Source organism: Opisthocomus hoazin, chromosome 7, assembly GCF_030867145.1.
Source record: "Opisthocomus hoazin isolate bOpiHoa1 chromosome 7, bOpiHoa1.hap1, whole genome shotgun sequence".
Lineage (NCBI taxonomy): Eukaryota > Metazoa > Chordata > Aves > Opisthocomiformes > Opisthocomidae > Opisthocomus > Opisthocomus hoazin.
This window is the reverse complement of record NC_134420.1, coordinates 34266782-34287402: the sequence shown is the minus strand read 5'-3', so window position 1 is coordinate 34287402 and position 20621 is coordinate 34266782. Positions and strand designations below refer to the sequence as shown.

At 42.8% G+C, this 20621-nt stretch overlaps 1 protein-coding gene across 13 annotated transcripts in view; it reads left to right on the top strand.

Annotated features, from left to right (window-relative positions):
• Positions 1–20621, top strand: part of SIPA1L1 (signal induced proliferation associated 1 like 1) — a 231659-nt gene that overhangs the window by 94345 nt on the left and 116693 nt on the right. For 11 of the 13 annotated variants that reach the window (XM_075427533.1, XM_075427528.1, XM_075427532.1 and 8 more), the window contains one exon: positions 1298–1374. The exons of 1 other annotated variant lie outside the window; for it this stretch is intronic. The gene's annotated coding sequence lies outside the window, so the exon portion shown is untranslated. Of the gene's footprint in view, positions 1–1046; positions 1067–1297; positions 1375–20621 lie in introns of those variants that run through there. One more of the 13 variants, XM_075427539.1, reaches the window with a different exon arrangement.

The following is a 20621-nucleotide window of genomic DNA, read 5'->3' as shown; positions in this document are numbered from 1 at the left end:
ATTGCAACACAGGTTCTGATGCCTGTAGATAAACCTCTCGCATACTATGAAGCTGTACAGTTTAGTTCTTGAAATTGTTGTGTTGGGGTTCACTCAAGACTTTTTACTACTCTAAAATGATCCTTTTCTGAGAGATTCTTCCTGATGAATGAGGGTAGCGTATCAGTGGTTGGCTGCTTACAGCTGTGTGCCCTGTCCTGCCCTGCTAAACAACAGGCAGGGCTGCTCATTGGTCAGTCCGTAATCTGCCAAGATTCACAGCCTGGCGTTGTAAGGCAAGTCTGCATTGGTGATGGTTTGCCTTAAACGCCATTCTGGAAATGTTAGTGCTACCTTGACTCATCAGTCAGAGCTCTGGGACTTGCACTGCAGGAAAAAGAACATTATTTTGTTTAGCTTAATCTGCAGTTATGTAGATTGCTAGCTCTAGCAGTGCCATCGTTTGGAGCTTACTGGGGGGTGGTTGTGCCATGAAAGAGCTGTTCCAATTTAAGCCCTTTCTGTCAAAGACTTTCCGCTTGGACAAGTTTCACGCGCTCAGTTTAGATTTCCTCTTCTGGCAGCTGAGTTTGCTGAAGGACCCTCCTTGTGCTTCACTCGCTGTTTGTGACGCTGGCCGGACTGTGCAAGGGCTGGTGGGGCACCTGAGCTTACACTGGTGCACGGCCGCAGCGCCTGAGCGTGCCTTCTCCTGACATCGCTTTCCTGGGAAACACTGCCCTCCGTGAGCTGTGGGTCTCCAAAATGAGAGTGCAGGGACAATCTGTTCGGTACTGGTCGTGCTGTCTGTGCTGGCATCCAGTGCAGAGCAGAGGGAGGAAGCGATTGTGATTCAAATACCAGAGGGCTGAAGAACAGAAAGGAAGGAGAAGATGCTAGGCTGGGAGGCAGAGGGCTGGGCGCTCAGAGGGAGGAAGGAGAGGCTGTAAGAGCCAGAGACTGTTAAAGAGAAAAGGGAAAGAAGAAGAGGGAGGGAACAGGACAAGGGAAGCTGGGAGGAGTTGATTTATAAGCAGCGAGCAGGAATGAGTAACAAAAAGCCATTCTAAGGATAGGGAAAATGCAGGTAGTTACTTGTTTGGTTTTAAAAAGTTCCGAATGGCTTGTACCATTCTTCTTGTAGAAGTGCTGCTCTTTGATACTGCTGAGATTTTGTGGCAGATGCTCTCAGTGGAAGGTTCTTTTTTTCAGGAATATTGTTCTGCAACTCATTGGCTATCTAGATCTTGAATTAGTTAATTCTGAACAAGAATATTTTATCTGTATATTTTGTTTAGTTTTGTCTTTATTTTACCAGCTGCTGCGTCTTTGAAGAGAGGTTTCCGGTGCCCTTCTTCAAATGCCTGTGCTATTTCCAAGAGGAAACATCTTTCTGTAAGTGGAGGTCTTTTCTATGAACATAAAATTCATAATATGAATTAGTTGAATGCATTAATAGGAGTGTGGGTGTACAGAGAAGTCTGAACAGCTTGAAAACTGGATGGTTTTAGTACATAATATAGTTTTTGTTAGTCGTAACTGAGAATAGTGATCAATGCTCAAGGGAAGCTCTTTTTTTTTTTTGGCTTTGGTCATTTGAAATGAATAGTATACTTCTATTATAAGCTTAGACAGGGATAATAAAAGCAGTACTTGTCTCAACATTTGTGAAAAACAAGTCTCTGGAGATTTCTGAATGTTTTATTTAATGATGAGAATAGTAAATCTTTCCTGTGTAGTGTCTGGGTGAGCTGTATTATATCAAAACATTATTAATTGATTTTTATACTTTACAGCTGTGTTTTGGGAATAAGTACTGGAATGAAAGCCAAAAGCTCCACTATGGATTGTAAGAACCATATTGGAGAAGAGTTAAGGAATTGATTTGTTTTTTCTGGTTTAGAAATTTTGAGCAGGAGAAAAAGGGAGGGACTTGAGCTGCCTACTTAAATTGGTTTGCAAGCAGTATCCAAACTAGTTAGATCATCACAGGAGTATGGGTAACAAGATCTGTGCAAATATCTAGATGTATGAAGATAGGCACCCAGCAAGATCTTCATTTGTACTTAGATCCATTATTAACATTGAATTATGGAAGTAGGGGTTTACTGGGACTGCTGAAGAACTATTTGCTTCTTCAGATATGAATACTGTGAAGGCTGGTCTTCAAAGCTTCTCTCACCTAGAAATACTGATTTTTACCCTGTGGACGCATTGCATATGTTAATCAGTTTCTTAAACATTATGTTTTGTCTTAACTTTGTTCTGAAACTGAGTGTAAGGTCAGCAGTAGTCAGTGGCTGTGGAGATGGTGCTTGCAGTACATGGTACAGTATTGGTAAAGGACCATGCATGCTTATAAGAAAGTTTGCATCAGTAAGATGAATTGTGAGATTTTTTTTGCTGCTTCTCAGTTTAGAAACATACATTTTCAGGGAAATAAACAGCTTCACGAGTAGCTATGCAATAGGAATCTGTGGGGGAAGTTGACCCTTAGATGTGCGTTGCCCTCACAAGGAGATATTCCTTTGAGTGTTGTAATACAGGCTATTTTCAATTCAGTTGAACCATGAGTTTTCTATATACATGTGTTATATTTTGTTTTTTCTCCTCTAACTTGGAAGGCATACACATGTTCTTAAAATCTGTAGGATATAGTAGAGTTTATTGAAAATGTCTGTAAACTTGAATTACAGCTGGTAGTTTTGCATCACTGGTGAGAAAGGTTGAAGTCTTGCTTCTGCTCCTCCTCTCATGTCTGTTTCTCTCCCTAGTTCTCAGACACATACCATAAGTTTTTCTGCTACATCAGCTCAGCAAAAAGGGGCTGATGCAGTTTTTTGTTACTGGGTTAATTTTCTACTGTTTTGGAAGGTGAATGTGTCTCTAGCATGAGGAGGTGACTGTAGGCCAGAAATAGAGCAGGGAGGAATGGAGGAGATGGAGGGATTCGGTCTCCCTGTTCCTGGCAGCGGCAGGCCGTCAACTGGGCTGAAGCCATAATGTGAAACTGCAGCCCTGGGCTTGACGTGGGCCCCCAGCTCAGTCACTGCGGGCCTTATAGATGTCAATGACTGTTTTGTCTCTAGCATAGGTTGGATAGGTCAGTGGGGTGGCATTCAGAGAGCCCGAGACTATAGACACATCCGATCAAGGTTGTTTTGCCATGTGGAAAAATAGGGAAGCCTAGGAGAATACAGCTGTGTATTTCCCCACTGTAAAATAATTCTCAGAAATCCTGTGCTGCAGCACATTTTAGGAGACTGTTCAGATGAAACATGGAATTCTCTGGAATTGTGGCTATTAAAAGTGAAGACTGTGTGTAGTACCAGAATTATTTCCTTTTGTGTGCGTGTGTTGTGGGTATCTCAAGTTTCCCCAGCTGCTATATGCTTATGGAAGAGTGCCCATTAGGACCCCACTGTAGTCTCCTGAAAATAGTACAGGGTTTATCTGATAAAACAGCAACTCCTTTATGATAGGATGGGCCTACTGGGGACATGCAGTGTGCAATGGAGAAGGGTTTTCTCTCCTTTCCTCTTCAGCCCTTAGTCGTCTTCTTTCTGGAAGCTGGAAAAAGGACGTTGAGCTGAGGGGAGCAGGAGGCAAGTAGGGCCAAAGTTTGGAAGAGGGGAGTTGGGTTAGACAGAACCAGAGCTACTTCAGCTGGAGTTACAGGGATTGAATTGGGAGAGGGAAAAGGGGCACAGGAGGCTGTTTGGCTGGTTAAACTGGGGGGCGTTGGGTGGCTGGGGGTTGCAGAGGTTTGGGGGAAGCTATAAACAGCCCTGCTTCCCCAGCTGCTACGGTGTGAGAGGGAAGACAGGTCTGAATGGGAAGGTCTTGGGAGCTGCGGTGGTAATGGATTGATGTTGTGCTGCTTCTTACTTGGGTTGAAACATCTGTGGTTGTGTACTCTGGTTTTGTTCCCACCTTTCCTTAACAACTCCTACCCAACTGTGGTTTTGTACATGTGCTAATGTTTGGAAAGAATTGTGTGAATGAGTTTTTCTTTGACTAAATGAATAGTGGCTGTTCTTTATACTAAGTTTCATGTAGAAAAAGAATGGGAGTGTGTGTTTGTCTTGTGCTAAAAACAGGCCTTTATATTCATCTGTTAATAGGAAGGCTTTTCACTGCTATCATGTAAATAACAAAAATAATTAAAATGAACAGCTTGTACTGCACCCGTAGCTGAAAACTGGGTCCAAGTGGCCTAGAGAATAGCTAAGGAATAGGACTTGCCTCTCTAAAAATCCAAATCAGTTTGCAGACTATTCAAAACAGGGGGAAAAAATGGACTACCTGTACTAGCTGTCCTTTGAGGGTGAGCTGACCCGTGGTTATGAAAACAAGTGTACGAATTTAGTAGTCATAGTAGTGGTACCGTAAAAATGCCAGTTGTAACCTCTGTTGCTTTCTACGTAATTCAAATTCTAAAATTGTCATCAGGCTTTTTGGTATATGGAATGAATGACAGATATAGATAGCTTACTGCTTAAACCTCTCAATGGTAAAAACAGCAAATAATAGCGAGATTATTGAAGCATACACAGAAACCTTTGACCTTTTATCCCATCTAAAAAAAACACCCCACCCCATGCCATTAATGACAAAAAAAGTCGAAGCCTTAGTTATTAGCTTAATTGCTCGTATATTATGTAAAAGGCTTTCATAGTATTTCAAGTGATCTGTTTTCCAGATGTAAAAGTATAGGGAATAATTTATGTGAAGGAACTTGAACTAGGAGAGGATTTGAGAAAAAGTTTGATTTCAGTGCATCCAAGAAAAATTGCAGAGCTTTATTTTTCTTCCACCTGTTTTATATAAACACTCTGTACTTGTACTGAAACTAGTTTGGTTTCACGGGTGTAATTGTCTTGCCTGCAATTTCATCTAATCATCCAGTCGTTTTGTTTTTTAAAAATGCACGAAAGTTATTTTTAAAATTTCAGACTTAAGAACTTGAAGACATCAAAGGAGTAGGCCACAAACAATACAAGGTATGGAATAACAGGAGAATGGCTAAGAGCTTGTGCTGTCGCTTTTCAGTTCAAAATAGCTGCAGATGTAAGGAAATAAGAAAATTATTTGATGGGTTAGCAATGAGCTTAGCTTGAAGAGAAGCACGGGCAGCCAACAGCTTGTCAATGTGATGGATTACATCCTAAAGTTTACTTGAAATCATGAAATAAAATCTATTGCCTTCATATGGTTTACCAGTGTTTGTTCTCAGGTTGTGGTGTGTGAACCAGCAGTGGAGTTTAGTGCCTGTCCATCATCTGTAGACCAGAGTATTTTTGATAACCATGTGATTGAGCAATAGGACAGAAACAATTCTGTATGTCTTACAAAATGTTGAACAAAATAATCAGAAATTACTATTGCCTGGGTTAGGGATGTTGCTAAGAAACTCCCTGGTTTGGTGCGTCCTTCTGATTATTACCGCCTCTTGGTAATGCAGGTTGGTGGGGACGAGATAGCAGAGAGAAATCCCAAGGCCATCAAAAGGGACTTCAGGGCACTGGGGTGACTGGTTGAGGGATCAGGGGCGCGGGTGGTGTTTTCCTCAGTCCCATCAGTGGAAGGGAAGAGCACTGAAAGGGGCAGGAAAACTCATGTGATTAACAGGTGGCTCAGGGACTGGTGCCATCAGTCGAATTTTGGTTTCTTTGATCACGGGGAGGTGTACACTGCACCCGGCCTGCTGGCGACAGGTGGATCGCAGCTATCTCAAAGGGGAAAAAGGATTCTTGGCCACGAGCTGGCGGGGCTCATTGAGTGGGCTTTAAACCAGGTTCGAAGGGGGAAGGGGACATTGCCCACCTCACTAGGGACGAGCCCAGGCTTGGCGTGCCAGGGTCAGGGGTGAGATTGACAGCCCAGCTCCAGTGTGTCTACACCAACGCACGTAGCATGGGCAATAAATAGGAAGAGTTGGAAGCCATTATACAGCAGGACGGCTACGACTTGGTCACCATCACAGAAATGTGGTGGGACAACTCACATGACTGGCATGCTGTCATGGATGGTGACACACTCTTTAGGAAAGACAGGCCAACAAGGAGAGGTGGTGGAGTTGCTCTATAAGTGAAGGAGCAACTGGAATGCATTGAGCTTTGCCTGGGGGCAGATGAGGAATGAGTTGAGAGTTTATGGGTTAGAATTAAGGGACAGCCTTATATGGGTGACATTACTGTGGGTGTGTACTACAGGCCACCTGACCAGGAGGAGGAAGTTGATGAGGCCTTCTACAGGCAGCTGCAAGCAGCCTCACAGTCACAGGCCCTGGTTCTCATGGGGGACTTCAACCACCCTGACATCAGCTGGGAAGACCATACAGCTAGGCATTCGCAATTCAGGAGGTTCCTACAGAGCACTGATGATAACTTTCTGATGCAAGTGGTGGAGGAACCAACAAGGAAAGGCGCTCTGCTGGGCCTTGTACTAACAAACAAGGAGGGACTGGTGGAGGATGTGAAGGTCAGAGGTAGACTCAGCTGCAGTGACCATGAAATGGTGGAGTTCAGGATCCTGCGTGGAGGAAGCAGGGTGATAAGCAGGATCAAAACCCTGGACCTCAGGAGGGCTGACTTTGCCCTCTTCAAGGAGCTACTGGGAGGAATCCCATGGGCCAGGGCTCTCGAAGGCAGGGGGGTCCAAGAGTGCTGGTCGCTATTTAAATGTCACTTCCTCTTAAATGAACTTAAATGTTCAGGAGCGGTGCATCCGCCTGAGAAGGAAATCTAGCAAAGGAGGCAGGAGACCTGCATGGTTGAACAAGGAGCTTCTAGCGGAGATCAGGTGGAAGAGAAAGGTCCATGGAATGTGGAAAGAGGGACAGGCCACTTGAGAAGAATACAGGAATGTGGTGAGAGCATGCAGGGATGCGACGAGGAAGGCCAAGGCCCACCTGGAAATGAAGCTGCAAGGGATGTCAAAAACAACAAGAAGGGCTTCTTCAGCTACATCAGTAGCAAAAGGAAGGCTAGGGACAATGTGGGGCCACTGCTGAATAAGGCAAGTGTCTTGGTGAAGGAGGATGCAGAGAAGGCAGAGCTACTGAATGCCTTCTTTGCTTCAGTCTTCAGTGCCAAGGCAGGCCCTCAGGAATCCCAGGCCCCGGAGGTAAGAGAAGAAGCCCACAGAGAGGATGACTTTCCCTTGGTCGAGGAGGACTGTGTGAGGGATCCCTTAAGCGATCTGGACGTCCACAAATCCATGGGCCCCGATGGAATGCACCCAAGAGTGCTGAGGGAGCTGGCGGATGTCATTGCTGAGCCACTCTCCATCATCTTTGAGAGGTCCTGGAGGACAGGAGAGGTGCCCGAGGACTGGAGAAAGGCCAATGTCACTCCAATCTTCAAAAAGGGCAAGAAGGAGGACCCAGGGAACTACAGGCCGGTCAGCCTCACCTCTGTCCCGGGAAAGGTGATGGAGCAGCTTATCCTGGAGGTCATCATCAAGCAAGTGGAGGAAGTAGTCAGCATGGATTCACCAAGGGGAAATCATGCCAGACCAATCTGATAGCTTTCTACGATGGCATGACTGGCTGGGTAGATGAGGGGAGAGCCGTGGATGTTGTCTACCTAGACTTCAGCAAGGCTTTTGACACAGTCTTCCATAACATCCTCCTAGGGAAGCTCAGGAAGTGTGGGCTGGATGAGTGGTCAGTGAGGTGGATTGGGAACTGGCTGAATGGCAGAACTCAGAGGGTTGTCGTCAGCAGCGCTGAGTCTAGTTGGAGGCCGGTAACTAATGGTGTCCCCCAGGGGTCAGTACTGGGCCCAGCCTTGTTCAACTTCTTCATCAACGACCTGGATGAAGAGTTAGAATGTACCCTCAGCAAGTTTGCTGATGACACCAAACTGGGAGGTGTGGTAGAAACACCGGAAGTCTGTGCTGCCATTCAGCGTGACCTGGACAGTCTGGAAAGCTGGGCAGAGAGGAACCTGATGAGGTTCAACAAAGGCAAGTGCAGGGTCCTGCACCTGGGGAGGAACAACCCCATGCATCAGTACAGGCTTGAGGCGGACCTGCTGGAGAGCAGCTCTGCGGAGAGGGACCTGGGTGTCCTGGTGGACGACAGGTTAACCATGAGCCAGCAGTGTGCCCTGGCTGCCAAGAAAGCTAATGGGATCCTGGGATGCATTAGGAGTAGTGTGGCCAGAAGGTCAAGGGAGGTTCTCCTTCCCCTCTACACTGCCCTAGTGAGGCCTCATCTGGAGTACTGTGTCCAGTTCTGGGCTCCCCAGTTCAAGAAAGATGAAGAGCTACTGGAGAGAGTCCAGCGGAGGGCTACGAGGATGGTGAGGGGACTGGAGCATCTCCCCTACGAGGAGAGGCTGAGGGAGCTGGGCTTGTTCAGCCTAAAGAAGAGAAGGCTGAGAGGGGAGCTTATAAATGCTTACAAGTATCTGAAGGGTGGGTGTCAGGAGGATGGGGCCAGGCTCTTTTCAGTGGTGCCCAGTGACAGGACAAAGGGCAATGGGCACAAACTGAAGCACAGGAAGTTCCGTCTGAACATGAGGAAGAACTTCTTCCCTCTGAGGGTGACGGAGCACTGGAACAGGCTGCCCAGGGAGGTTGTGGAGTCTCCTTCTCTGGAGATATTCGGGACCTGCCTGGACGCGATCCTGTGCAGCCTGCTGTAGGTGACCCTGCTTTGGCAGGAGGGTTGGACTAGATGTCCCACAGAGGTCCCTTCCAACCCTGAACATTCTGTGTTTCTGTGAAATAAAGAAAACAGAAAACCTGAAGGTCAACTTCGAAGCATCTGATGGTCGTCTTGGTGGTCCGCAGACTAGACAGGATGATAGTCGATCTCTCTGGCTTCTAATGAGTGGCACTGCACCCGTTTAACTTCAGTCATTGATCTCCTTCCTTGTTTATATTTTTTCATCATACTGTGTACAACTCATGTTGTGTGTGGCCATGGTGCTCTGGTTGCAGAAGGTGTGGAGGGTCGTGCATGTTCCCCTCCCATCTCCACTGCTTGTGTCTCTTTGGTGTTTTTGAGATCTCTACCCTTAGTCTAATGTATCTGATTAATGAGGCCAAGGGTGTTGCACTGGCGCTTCATGGAAGAATTGTGTTGAAAGAAGGCAAGTAGTTCTTCATGAGATGGTTCTAACTATGTGTTTACTCCCAAAATTTTCTTGGAGAAGAGAGACCTCACCTTCTGAAGTTTCTGATGGGAAAACAGTTTTCCAGAAACTGAGTGGCTGAGCGAAGAGCACTTTATGAGTTCTTAAGAGTCTTGAGAAGACTTTTCCTTTTGCTAAGTTCACATACACATTAGTGGAAAGTGCCTTGTGTGTGAAGACACAGGAGAGACTTCTTAAATATTAGTATGAATCATGGATATTGGTTATTCTGCTTTCCAGCTAGTGTTAGCTGAGACATCAAATATATGTTAAGGGTACTCAAAGCTGTTGTATGTTCAAGAATATGGAAACAGACTTACTCCGATGGGGCTGTATCCGTAGGTGAAGAAACATGAAAGTTTTTCTGCAGCAAGTAATACACAAATACCCATCTGAAATAGTAGCCAGCTCAAATCACTACTATGAAGTTTATTTTGATAAGACTTTTTTTCCCAGTCAGCCACCTATTATGTTTTGAGACTTTTCAGAAACTGTGAACTGGACTGGGTCTGCTTTACCTGCCATGAAATTTTGAGTGTTCACAGCTGTGTTTAATGTTTACAGAAGCTGGGTATGATAGGTTTATATCAAACCCTCAAAGCAGGTTGCAGTAAGAACATCAGCACCTCAAGTGTCTCCTTGATGCTTAGCAGCAGTATTTAAAGTTTTTATGGAAAATGAAAATAGCTTCAGTGTTGTATTATGACAGCCAAGTTTACAGTGATTCCAAGTGTGAGTATAGCCAAATACTCCTGTTATGTGGATATTTTCATTTTTTATCACTGTAAAATATTTTCTTCTTTATAAAGGTATGCTGGCTGTCCGTGTCTTTCACATGCCTGTCAAGATATCACCATAGCTCTTTTCATGTGTATGCATTAGAAGTTACTGTATCTGTAGGGAAAGTGCTTTAATTGGAGAACTTCCTTTTAATTTTTTGTGGGTAAAAATGTACCCATAAATTCCTCCCTCCTTAAAAATTCAATAAGATGTAGGCTAAACCAGAACTGTGGACTCAATTCACCCGGGCATCCAGTCATGATATTTATGTTTTACTGTGCTATAAAATGTATATAGTAGTTACGTTTTATGGCTAATACAAATCTGAGAAACAATAAGTGCTTTTAAATACAATTTTTATAGCACAATTTCTGTAACAGCGCAACAGTGCGCCTTAACTGAGAGATTATGTGTTTGGTGTGTGCAAGAGGACCTCCAAAAGCTTTGAAAAAACAAAACCCCACAAAACAGAAGTGATCAGCCACAGTGACTTGTATATTAAATTGAAGAGTTATAAGTGAGGCTGATGTTGCATTTTATTATTAGCTTGTTATTGCCATGGGGATTCATATTTAATTTTACTGTTAAGCACTCCTAAGCATTGCCTTAAAGAGCATGCTGCAGACTTTTTGCTTTTCTTCCTTTTGTAGGTGTTTGTTTTCCTTGATTCTAAAGGGCTTTCTTGTTTCCTAAAAAACTTAACAACTGTTAAAACTCATCTTTGCCTGACTGCGTGTTCCAGTGCTTTTCGATGAGTTGTCTTATTTCACTGTTTCTCTTTTCATTGATGTCCTTAAAGGAGAGAGCAGAGGGTGGAGGTGTTGCAGGTGGCATAATGTCCTCAGAACTTGTCCACAGTGGAGCGTTGCATTATCAGGATGTACAGAGTCAGTTTGAAAACCCTTATTATGGGGTGAGAGTGTAGCATGCACTCTGAAAGGTGCTTGGGTTCAAGGGGAGCCTGTGATGATTACAGGTCTGTTTCTTTTCTTATAACTCTCTGCACCAGGCTGCGTGAAACATGCAATCCCAGCTTTTGCTTTTCCACAGTAGTCACCTTTTTAATCAGTGTCAGTGATGTTTTCTGCTGGGCATGTGTTAAACTTGTTGACTTTCTATTTTTAAAACCACTGGGAAGAATTGGAAAAATAAAGAATTATTTTCATTAATTTCAGAAATATGGTGTTATCAGACCTGTTTTTCCAATATCATCCAATAGTTCAGTACTTAATGCAGGTGTCTTTAGATTGGTACAGAAATCTGTATGCAACCAGTTAGCTTCTGCATAGTGTTTTCTTCAGCTCGTATGGGTGCAAGGTTAATTGTATGTCCATGCTATTGAATGTGAAATCATAAATCTACTGTAGAAAATACAAAGGAATATCTAGTGTCTTTTTTCCTACAATTTGGAAAAGATGAGAACAGTCCTGGAGTGCAAATAACAAGATAAACTGAAAAATGGGCTTAACCTTATGTAAGAGTGTTGATGCGCAGGGGTGACATTGGTTTAACTAAGTCAGTACAACGTGACTGCATGTATTCATTTGATGTCATTTGTATGTATTGAACTGACTTTCCCCCAAGGTACTTTCAGACAACCGTTCGATCTGTGTTTTCTATGTCATTTTTTCCATGTTTAAGAATATCTTTGAGTATTTTTCAATTAATGGATTCGAGCCAAACGCAATTATGTCTATTCTGTTCCTCCCACTGTGTGTGTCCCCCATCACACATGTGCACAAAGTGGATGCTTAGTTTCATACAATGGAATTATTTTTTGTTGGGTTTGGGGGGTTTTAAACTTCTACATACATTAGAAAAGTTACTCTTCAGTGGTAAATGTTTGTGTGAAATGTGCTTTTTAACTGACACCCTGGTGAGTCGTCATCCTTGACACAGGATTTGTAGCTCTAGTGTGTCACGTAACCAAATGATGGGGAGTTTGACTTGGACTAGGTACATCTAATGGTTTTCCATGAGTGAGAGTACACTTAAAGTGACAGCCATACAAAAGTTGAGCACCTCACAGCTTACTAGTTAGGTTAGAAGTAGGTTTTTAAATAGTAGGAGAAGAATACTTGACAAAGTAAATGACTGGTACAATGGTCTGAAAAGAAAAATGGCACCAAGAAGATTTTCAGTAGTGTATTTTAAGGCTTTATTAATTTACAGTCTTAAAACTATATAATTCAGTTCCAAGATTGTGATGAAAATTACTTTAAAATAAAAAAGATAAATTAAATTAAACACTGTGAATGGCCTGACTCCACCCACCCATCCCCAAGTGCAGAAATTTTTATGAACTAACAAATGCAGAAAGTTGTGAGCAGTTTTTCTGTGGTACAGATTAATGATGTCCACGTTTCTAGCAGGGAGGGAGTGATGGGCAAGAGAGCAGCCTTCCTCTCTGCGCCTTGGAGATCTGCAACATAGGAATGTCTTGCAGACTTAAGCTTTCATTTTGAGGAATTACCTGGAGATTTTTCATTAAATTTTCTGTGTGCAGTAAATCAGCTCATCTGTCTGGTTTATTTAGAGAAAATTAGTAAGAGTTATATACAATGCTCTCCTTGGTAATGGTATCATAAAATTTTATTAGCCAACAAAGAGGTGCTTTGCCTGCACGCACTGCAAGGAGGCTCTCTTGTTTTGGCTAGTTGTCTGCTGTTGCTGGTACCGGATGAATGCTGCTCGCAAGTTAGGCTGGAGAGCATCTTTCTGGTGTCTTCACACAGAATGTGCTTGTAACCAGCCTCCCTGTTGCCTCAGTCTCCTTCAGGTGGGTCTTAATTTAAGAGTGTATGTGTTAACTCATTCACTGTGACTGCTTCTAAGTGGAAAGGGCAATTTTGATTTATTTTGTTACAATAATAATATTTCCTGGCAACTTAATGAGGTTGGTATGCACAGTTTCAGAACATAAGCTCTTCAGAAGCTCCCGCGACTCATGAACAAGTACCTTTTCACCCATTTTATTTTTTTTTTCCAACAGTATTAAAAAAATATCCATACAGACACATACTACCAGAAGTACCCCTTTTACCATTAAAGCTTGAAAAAATTCTTGAAGGAGGGACATTACTCACTGAAAGAAGTGTACTTTTTCATACGCTGATACTGCCTTGTTGGTTAATACCTGTCTCAGATTCTCTTCTTGTGAGGATTAATCATTTCAAGCTGCCTTCTCCATCTATATCGAATTTGGGAATGCAGCTTTCCACAGTGCACCCTCACATTTTCATCCTGCAGTTAAAATATATATGCTAAAGTATACCTTCCTACAGTTTTTATTTCCTTTGCCTGTGTTGTTTTCTTTGTTTCTTTTAGTGGTGTGTGATGACCTTACCAGAAGTTTTTACTGAAAATGGCCTTTAGCTTTTATATGAACATGCTGACTTCTCCACTTTCACTGTACAGCTGGAATAGCTGTGCTTCACTAGTTTAACATGAAAAAAGATTCATTTATTAGCTAAATAATCTCTTGTGTTTCTGGAGTTAAGTCAAATTTGCATCTGGTGGAGTTTGTGGAAGGCTGTTCTCTCGGTACAGAGACTGTGGAAAATACATCGTATGTAATCTTCAAGAATATTATTTTCAGTAAGTGTCATGTACCAGATGGCTTGGAGACCTGTTTAGCTATCTGTTTTTGTTAAGCTTGCTTTGCTTGCTTGAGACCTCAAAACTTAATTTCCCCACCTGCTGATAAATATAGGGTCATAGGAATTGCCATATTGGGTCAGACCATCTGTTCTTTAATTAGGAGGAGTAACAGATGCTTGGGAAGATGATGCAAAAAAATCTACAATAGGCAGTGATGACAATAATACGCTCCAGGGTATATCTCTGTGTGATCCTGTTAGTTCAGCGTGTGGCGTAAAACTCAAAAAGCATTTGTATCTTTTCCAGCTCTTTGTTTTTAAATATTTTCTATTACAATGTCATCTTATCTTTTGTTCTCCCCTTTAATACTGCTAAGCTTTTGGCTTTGCAATCCTGTATCCCTCAGCAGTGTGTTCCTTGGGTAGAGGTATGAAGAAGTGTCCCTTTTTGTTGATGGTGAACTTGCCAGCTTTCAATTTAGTTGAATACCTTCTCTTGCTCTTGTGGTATTCTGGGAAGGAAATTCTGGCTCTGCCTTTTGTGTGCCATTTTCTATCCTTCCTTTTGGTGGGTGGAGGAATCTTATTCTTCCTGATTGTCCACTGCATGTTGATATTTCCATGCTGCTTGTTATTTTTGGTTCTTGTCTCTGCAAAGCTTTCAACTAAACTGCAGTAAGAGGTGCCCGAGGACTGGAGAAAGGCCAGTGTCACTCCAATCTTCAAAAAGGGCAAGAAGGAGGACCCAGGGAATTACAGGCCGGTCAGCCTCACCTCCGTCCCGGGAAAGGTGATGGAGCAGCTTATCCTGGAGGTCATCATCAAGCAAGTGGAGGAAGTAGTCAGCATGGATTCACCAAGGGGAAATCATGCCAGACCAATCTGATAGCTTTCTACGATGGCATGACTGGCTAGGTAGATGAGGGGAGAGCCGTGGATGTTGTCCACCTCGACTTCAGCGAGGCTTTTGACACAGTCTTCCATAACATCCTCCTAGGGAAGCTCAGGAAGTGTGGGCTAGATGAGTGGTTAGTGAGGTGGATTGGGAACTGGCTGAACGGCAGAACTCAGAGGGTTGTCGTCAGCAGCGCTGAGTCTAGTTGGAGGCCGGTAACTAATGGTGTCCCCCAGGGGTCAGTACTGGGCCCAGCCTTGTTCAACTTCTTCATCAACGACCTGGATGAAGAGTTAGAATGTACCCTCAGCAAGTTTGCTGATGACACCAAACTGGGAGGTGTGGTAGAAACACCGGAAGGCTGCGCTGCCATTCAGCGTGACCTGGATAGGCTGGAAAGCTGGGCAGAGAGGAACCTGATGAGGTTCAACAAAGGCAAGTGCAGGGTCCTGCACCTGGGGAGGAACAACCCCATGCATCAGTACAGGCTTGGGGTGGACCTGCTGGAGAGCAGCTCTGCGGAGAGGGACCTGGGTGTCCTGGTGGACGACAGGTTGACCATGAGCCAGCAGTGTGCCCTGGCTGCCAAGAAGGCCAATGGGATCCTGGGATGCATTAGGAGGAGTGTGGCCAGCAGATCGAGGGAGGTTCTCCTTCCCCTCTACACTGCCCTAGTGAGGCCTCATCTGGAGTACTGTGTCCAGTTCTGGGCTCCCCATTTCAAGAAAGATGAAGAGCTACTGGAGAGAGTCCAGCGGAGGGCTACGAGGATGGTGAGGGGCCTGGAGCATCTCCCCTACGAGGAGAGGCTGAGGGAGCTGGGCTTGTTCAGCCTAAAGAAGAGAAGGCTGAGAGGGGAGCTTATAAATGCTTACAAATATCTGAAGGGTGGGTGTCAGGAGGATGGGGCCAGGCTCTTTTCAGTGGTGCCCAGTGACAGGACAAGGGGCAATGGGCACAAACTGAAGCACAGGAAGTTCCGTCTGAACATGAGGAAGAACTTCTTCCCTCTGAGGGTGACAGAGCACTGGAACAGGCTGCCCAGGGAGGTTGTGGAGTCTCCTTCTCTGGAGATATTCAAGACCTGCCTGGACAAGGTCCTGTGCAGCCTGCTGTAGGTGACCCTGCTTTGGCAGGAGGGTTGGACTAGATGACCCACAGAGGTCCCTTCCAACCCCTACCATTCTGTGATTCTGTAACTGGATGATTCCCATTTCCCACCGTGCTTCAGTTGAGGAAACGCTATTGCTTCTTGTGAGAGATAATTTTTCTCATCTCATAACACTATGTAAAGATACATGATTTGTAGGAAGCACATTCAGAATTTTCACTTCTAATTGAGGAATATATGCTTTCTTGTACTGATGAAAGTGGATTTGCATGGGGAAGGTTTGCTAAACCTGCTACAGTGCTGCAGTGAAGTGCTGCTCTGAGCAGAACGTGGCACAGGGCTATGAGGCTGGGGGAGAGTCCCGTTTTGGGGGTAGGGGAATGTCTCTGCTTCCCCTGGCAATCCTACGTCCAAAAAGAGAAGTAGCACTGTTTTGTTGTGGTTTTTTTTTTTTTTTTTTTCTTACTGTGACCAGGAGAGTATTTAAAGGATTGACAAACTGGGGGGCAAGCGTTGTTTGCTGATAATCTAAACAGCAATTCCCAAACTAGAGGTTATGGCAGCTACAGATGGGCATGGCACTGAAAGTGAAGTAGTTTGCTGGTTTTTGTTATGCTGTGCTGATCCAAAAGAAGTTTAAAAGCAATTGGCATAGAAACCAATTGGTGTAGATTAAGATTATAGTTTTTAATATCTCTGCGAAAGGGAGGTAGTTCTCTCCATTCTTGCTGGTTTTGCAGGGGGTGGCTTACTTCTTGGTGGAGTATTGCTTGGGTAGTGCCAGCCTCCTTAAATTGCTGACATTTTTCTACACAGATGCTTAGAAAACTGTTAAACCTCAAGGCGAGGGCAAATTAGTAGTGAAGGAGTTGATAGGATTTGAGTAAACGGCTGTGAAGGCAAGGAAGAAAATTAATGATGGGGAAAGAGAGATTCTTGTTAGATGCTGTAGTAAAGAGAAATCAAGTGTTGAACCCTATCCTAACTAGCAAGGGAATGCAGTTCTTTTTCTAGCCTGCTTCTAAGCTTTAGAGCCAGCAGTCTTTGTTGTTTTGTGTTCAGGTTTCCAAGGAGATGCGAGATATTTTTGTGAAATTGAGAAATCATGGCAAGAGGAATTCTAAATTGCATGTCAAACCACAGAGTGTGGTGGCAGGGAGGACCTGTAATACGCAATATTTTAAGGGTAGAACTTAAATGCCATACGAATGAAATAGGTTTTTTGGGGGGTTTTTTTTGTTTTTTTTTTTTTCCCTCACCAATGGTAATGATTAGTGTTTAACTGAGAGCTATTTTGGGATGATAAACAACATTCCTTTCATTTTTAACTGCTTGGGGGGGAGACTAAGCACCCAGTAATAGATGCTGCTTATTCCAAAGTCTGCAAGAATTCTTTACCCGGGATTAAAAACCCTAAAATGTTACTAAGAAATTATTTGTTTAAAAATGCTGGCTATCTAATTCTTGAGCTAGCTGTTTGAGTTGAGCATGTTTAATGAACAGCTCTTACAGATTGTGCAACCCAGGAATTTTCTGTTTCTAGGATGTTAAGAGCTGCAGAGGACTATATGAAGTGCTGAAGTCAACTTCTTGAGGAAACTGGAAATTTTCATTTGGCAACAGCATGTGTGGTGCATGCTACTATATTTTGCATACAAAAAGTACTCGGATGCAGGCTTGTGCTTAGGAGTTCTGGGTAGTTGCAGCAAGTCCCACGAAGGCACCAGGGGAGTGGGCTAATTTTGCTCATTGTGAGCACACGCCGTGTTTTGTGAAAGACCTCATCAATTAACAATCAAGAGATGGACTTCTCTATTGGTGGTGGTGGGATAACAATTTTTATGTTACAGAATATTTTAGTGCAGCATGAAGATTAGATAAATGAGCCTACAGCAGATTTATGAACAAAAGGAGAGACTCAGTGGCATCTGTGCTTACATAGTGCAAATTACCTACTTGCTGCTGTATGGCCTCTTCGGACTTGAGATATATTCTAGTCATACGTTGCTGTAGATTTGTTGTGGTTCTCCTGGCTGTATTTCTATTTCATCTCTTCATTTTCTTGCGGTTTCACTTTTGTCCCCGTGCTGTCACTAAATAGGCTGATCAGTGTCTTTATCACTGGTTGCCATACTATTCATGCATACCTCTTGTGTGGCTGGCAGGTTGAGCGGACAGGTAGGGCATGCAGCAGGAAATTATCAGGAGATTCACTATGAATCTCTATGAAAATTCCAGAGGAAAAGGATAAATGGAAACTAAAAATATTACCATGTGGATTAGAATTTAAGCTGGAAGCCTGGAGGAACTGCAGTAGGGACTCTAGGTAGTACTGGGGGGAAAAAAGAGGAGATTTAATGGACATGGGGGGAAAAGTTGGCTCCAATTTAAGTATAATTAGCGTAGTCAGTCAATCAACAATGAACTATATGTCTGTTGGAAACTAGTCTTCCTCAATACTACTTGTTTAGGGGAGCCAGCAATGCATGGCGTTCTTGGATACTCAGCTTTCGTAGTTCTGCTACTTGTTTATTCTATAGGTTAATGAGGGTTTTCTTTTCAAGCAGGCAATTGTGTTACTTTAAAGATATATGGAATACCTGATTTATTTAAAAAAAACCCTACCAACTAAATAAAAATAACTCTATGTATTTCTATAACATCACTATGTAAGAAAAAACAAAACACAAAGCACTATCTTAAACTTTTTGGTAGAAGTGTCCTGCCTTTTTATATGTTTAAAATCTCTATTCTGTGAAATGCCTTTAGTTGGCATATAGCTTTATGGTGATTTCATGCTGATTTTTACTCTTAAGACTTTGGTTCTGTTTTACTCTGTATTCTGGGAAGAAGGATTCACCTACATTTATTTAGTAATGTGTCAAACCTTAATTTCATTCTGTCACCCATTAAGAAATTTGAACATTGATATAAGCAAGCGAGCTGAAAACTTATTTTTTTCATTAATGAAAATATTTGTAATATTGTATTTGAAAATACCGTTGTTCTTGGGAAATCATAAAACACAATGGATTGCAGAAGTTTTGAAGAATGTGAAACGGTTAAAGGACGTTTTATTGATGCAGAGAAAAGGACATCTGTACCAGCAATCTCTGATTGCAGTTTTAACTTAAACATACTGATTTCTTAAAGTAGCAGGCCTCTGAACTGCAAAAATGGTGATGTGAGTTTTGTCTTTGCTTGAATAATAGGATATGTTTGAGACCAAGAGAACAGAAAAAAGCTTAAGCAACTACAAAGTATTGAAAATGCAAAAGCTTTGGGAAATAGTAACAATGAAATGTTGCTGAAGGTTACATTGCCTAGTGCATAGAGGCAATTATTAAGTTGTTTCTCATGAATTTGGCTTTAGATGTGTAGAAATGGTGAAAGTGTGTGTGTGTAATTACATAGAGGCCAACTGGGGAGAAGAGTATCTTTATTTCTGTTGGTTTTGTCACCTGTGTTGCCTAATGCAGAGTGAGCTTCAGTCAGCACTTCAGGTTGTGCAGACCCGCCTTCCCAGCTTCACTGTAGACAGCAAAGTGAGGATTTTTTATTTTTTATTTTTTAAAGTAAATCAGGTTCCAGTGAAACCTCAGAGCTGAGAGGAATTTCAAAATGAAAATAAAGTGATCATCTGTCAGGAGAGATTCGTTGGCTGCTACTCAGTACAGAAAACTCTGAAATGCTTGTGGCCAGCTAAATGATTATGAATGTGTTACACAGCCCTTCCATGCATAACGGAACATGCCTAAATCATTTCAATTTGATCATGATTGCAGTAGGTTAATGCCCACTTTGTATTTAGAACTTATCTGAAAGAAAATATATTATTTTTCTGAAAATAAGTTTTCTGCCAAAGGAGTGATAAACACAATTTTTTACATAGATGATGAGTTCTTGTCTCTTCAGTTATCTCCCATATAAAACTGACATCAAGCTTCATTAAAGGTATGGTTTGCTGCTGTGAACATTTAACTTGTTAAAGCATGTGGGGATAGCCCTTCCTGTATGTAGTTCTTTAATAATTTTATCCATGAGGATCAGTGCATAGGGTATATCAAATTGCACACATCTTGTCCAAGGAAAGGTCTTGAATGCAGTATGTATTTTGATAGACAGTCAGAAGAAATACTGTCTTATGTTAGATTTAGTAATTAAAATAGTGAATATAATTCTGCCAAATGCTTTTATTCACTGTAGAAATCAATGTGGTGAATGAGGCAGAGATTTTGCAGCAGAAAGTGGCTATCTGAAGAGTTAATTGAGCATTTGTATAGTAATAATCTATGCATATGAGAGAAAAAATTGTGTAAATAACAATGCAACAGCTTTTCCAGATTTGTCTTTTGGTTGAGATGTTTTCGAAGCTTTGCTTGATCATTTGTTTTGGAGAAAACTGAAGGTGGATTGCAGTATTAATTGCTAGGCTATAGCAAAATGCTGTGGTCCCCACGAAGGGTGTATGTCAAGCAAATCTTCTGACATGCTTGTTTTTTCTCTGATGTGAGAGATCTCTGCTCACGCCTGCATGCAGGTGTCATGGATGAGGACTGGTACTCCGAATAATGAATGCTACTTGGGCTGTAATGTGTCAGCTGTCCCCAAATGTGGGGCTTCTGAAGATGGGAACACCTGCTCTCTTGCCACAGAGCTGGGTCCCAGGAGGTTCAGGGAGTGCACAGGTTCTCAAGTAAATGTTTAACCCCTGAACTGAGGAAGGTGGTTATGCACTCCCTCTCTACAACAGGGCCAAAAGGAGGTCTGTCTATGTGGTATTTTTAACATGCATAGTAGCTGTAACAGTATAGGCTTAATGCTTTTCCCGTCTGTCTTTTGCAGGAGACACTGTGTATCTTTGCACAAGCTTTCATCTTTGTTTACAGCTGAGAGAAGAGGGAAGGCAGTGTGCTTTCCAGCTGACTGCATTTTATACTTTACATCGGGACTTCTTGTTTCGCGTCCTACTTCCAGGAGTGTTTCAGAGCTGCTTTGCGGCTGTCACTGTTGTACAGTCATTCTCACCTCCGACTCTCTCTCCTCCCCTGAAATGCTGCTAGTGGTTAGTTGAATTGGATGAGAAATGAACTCAAATTTGTCTTCATAAA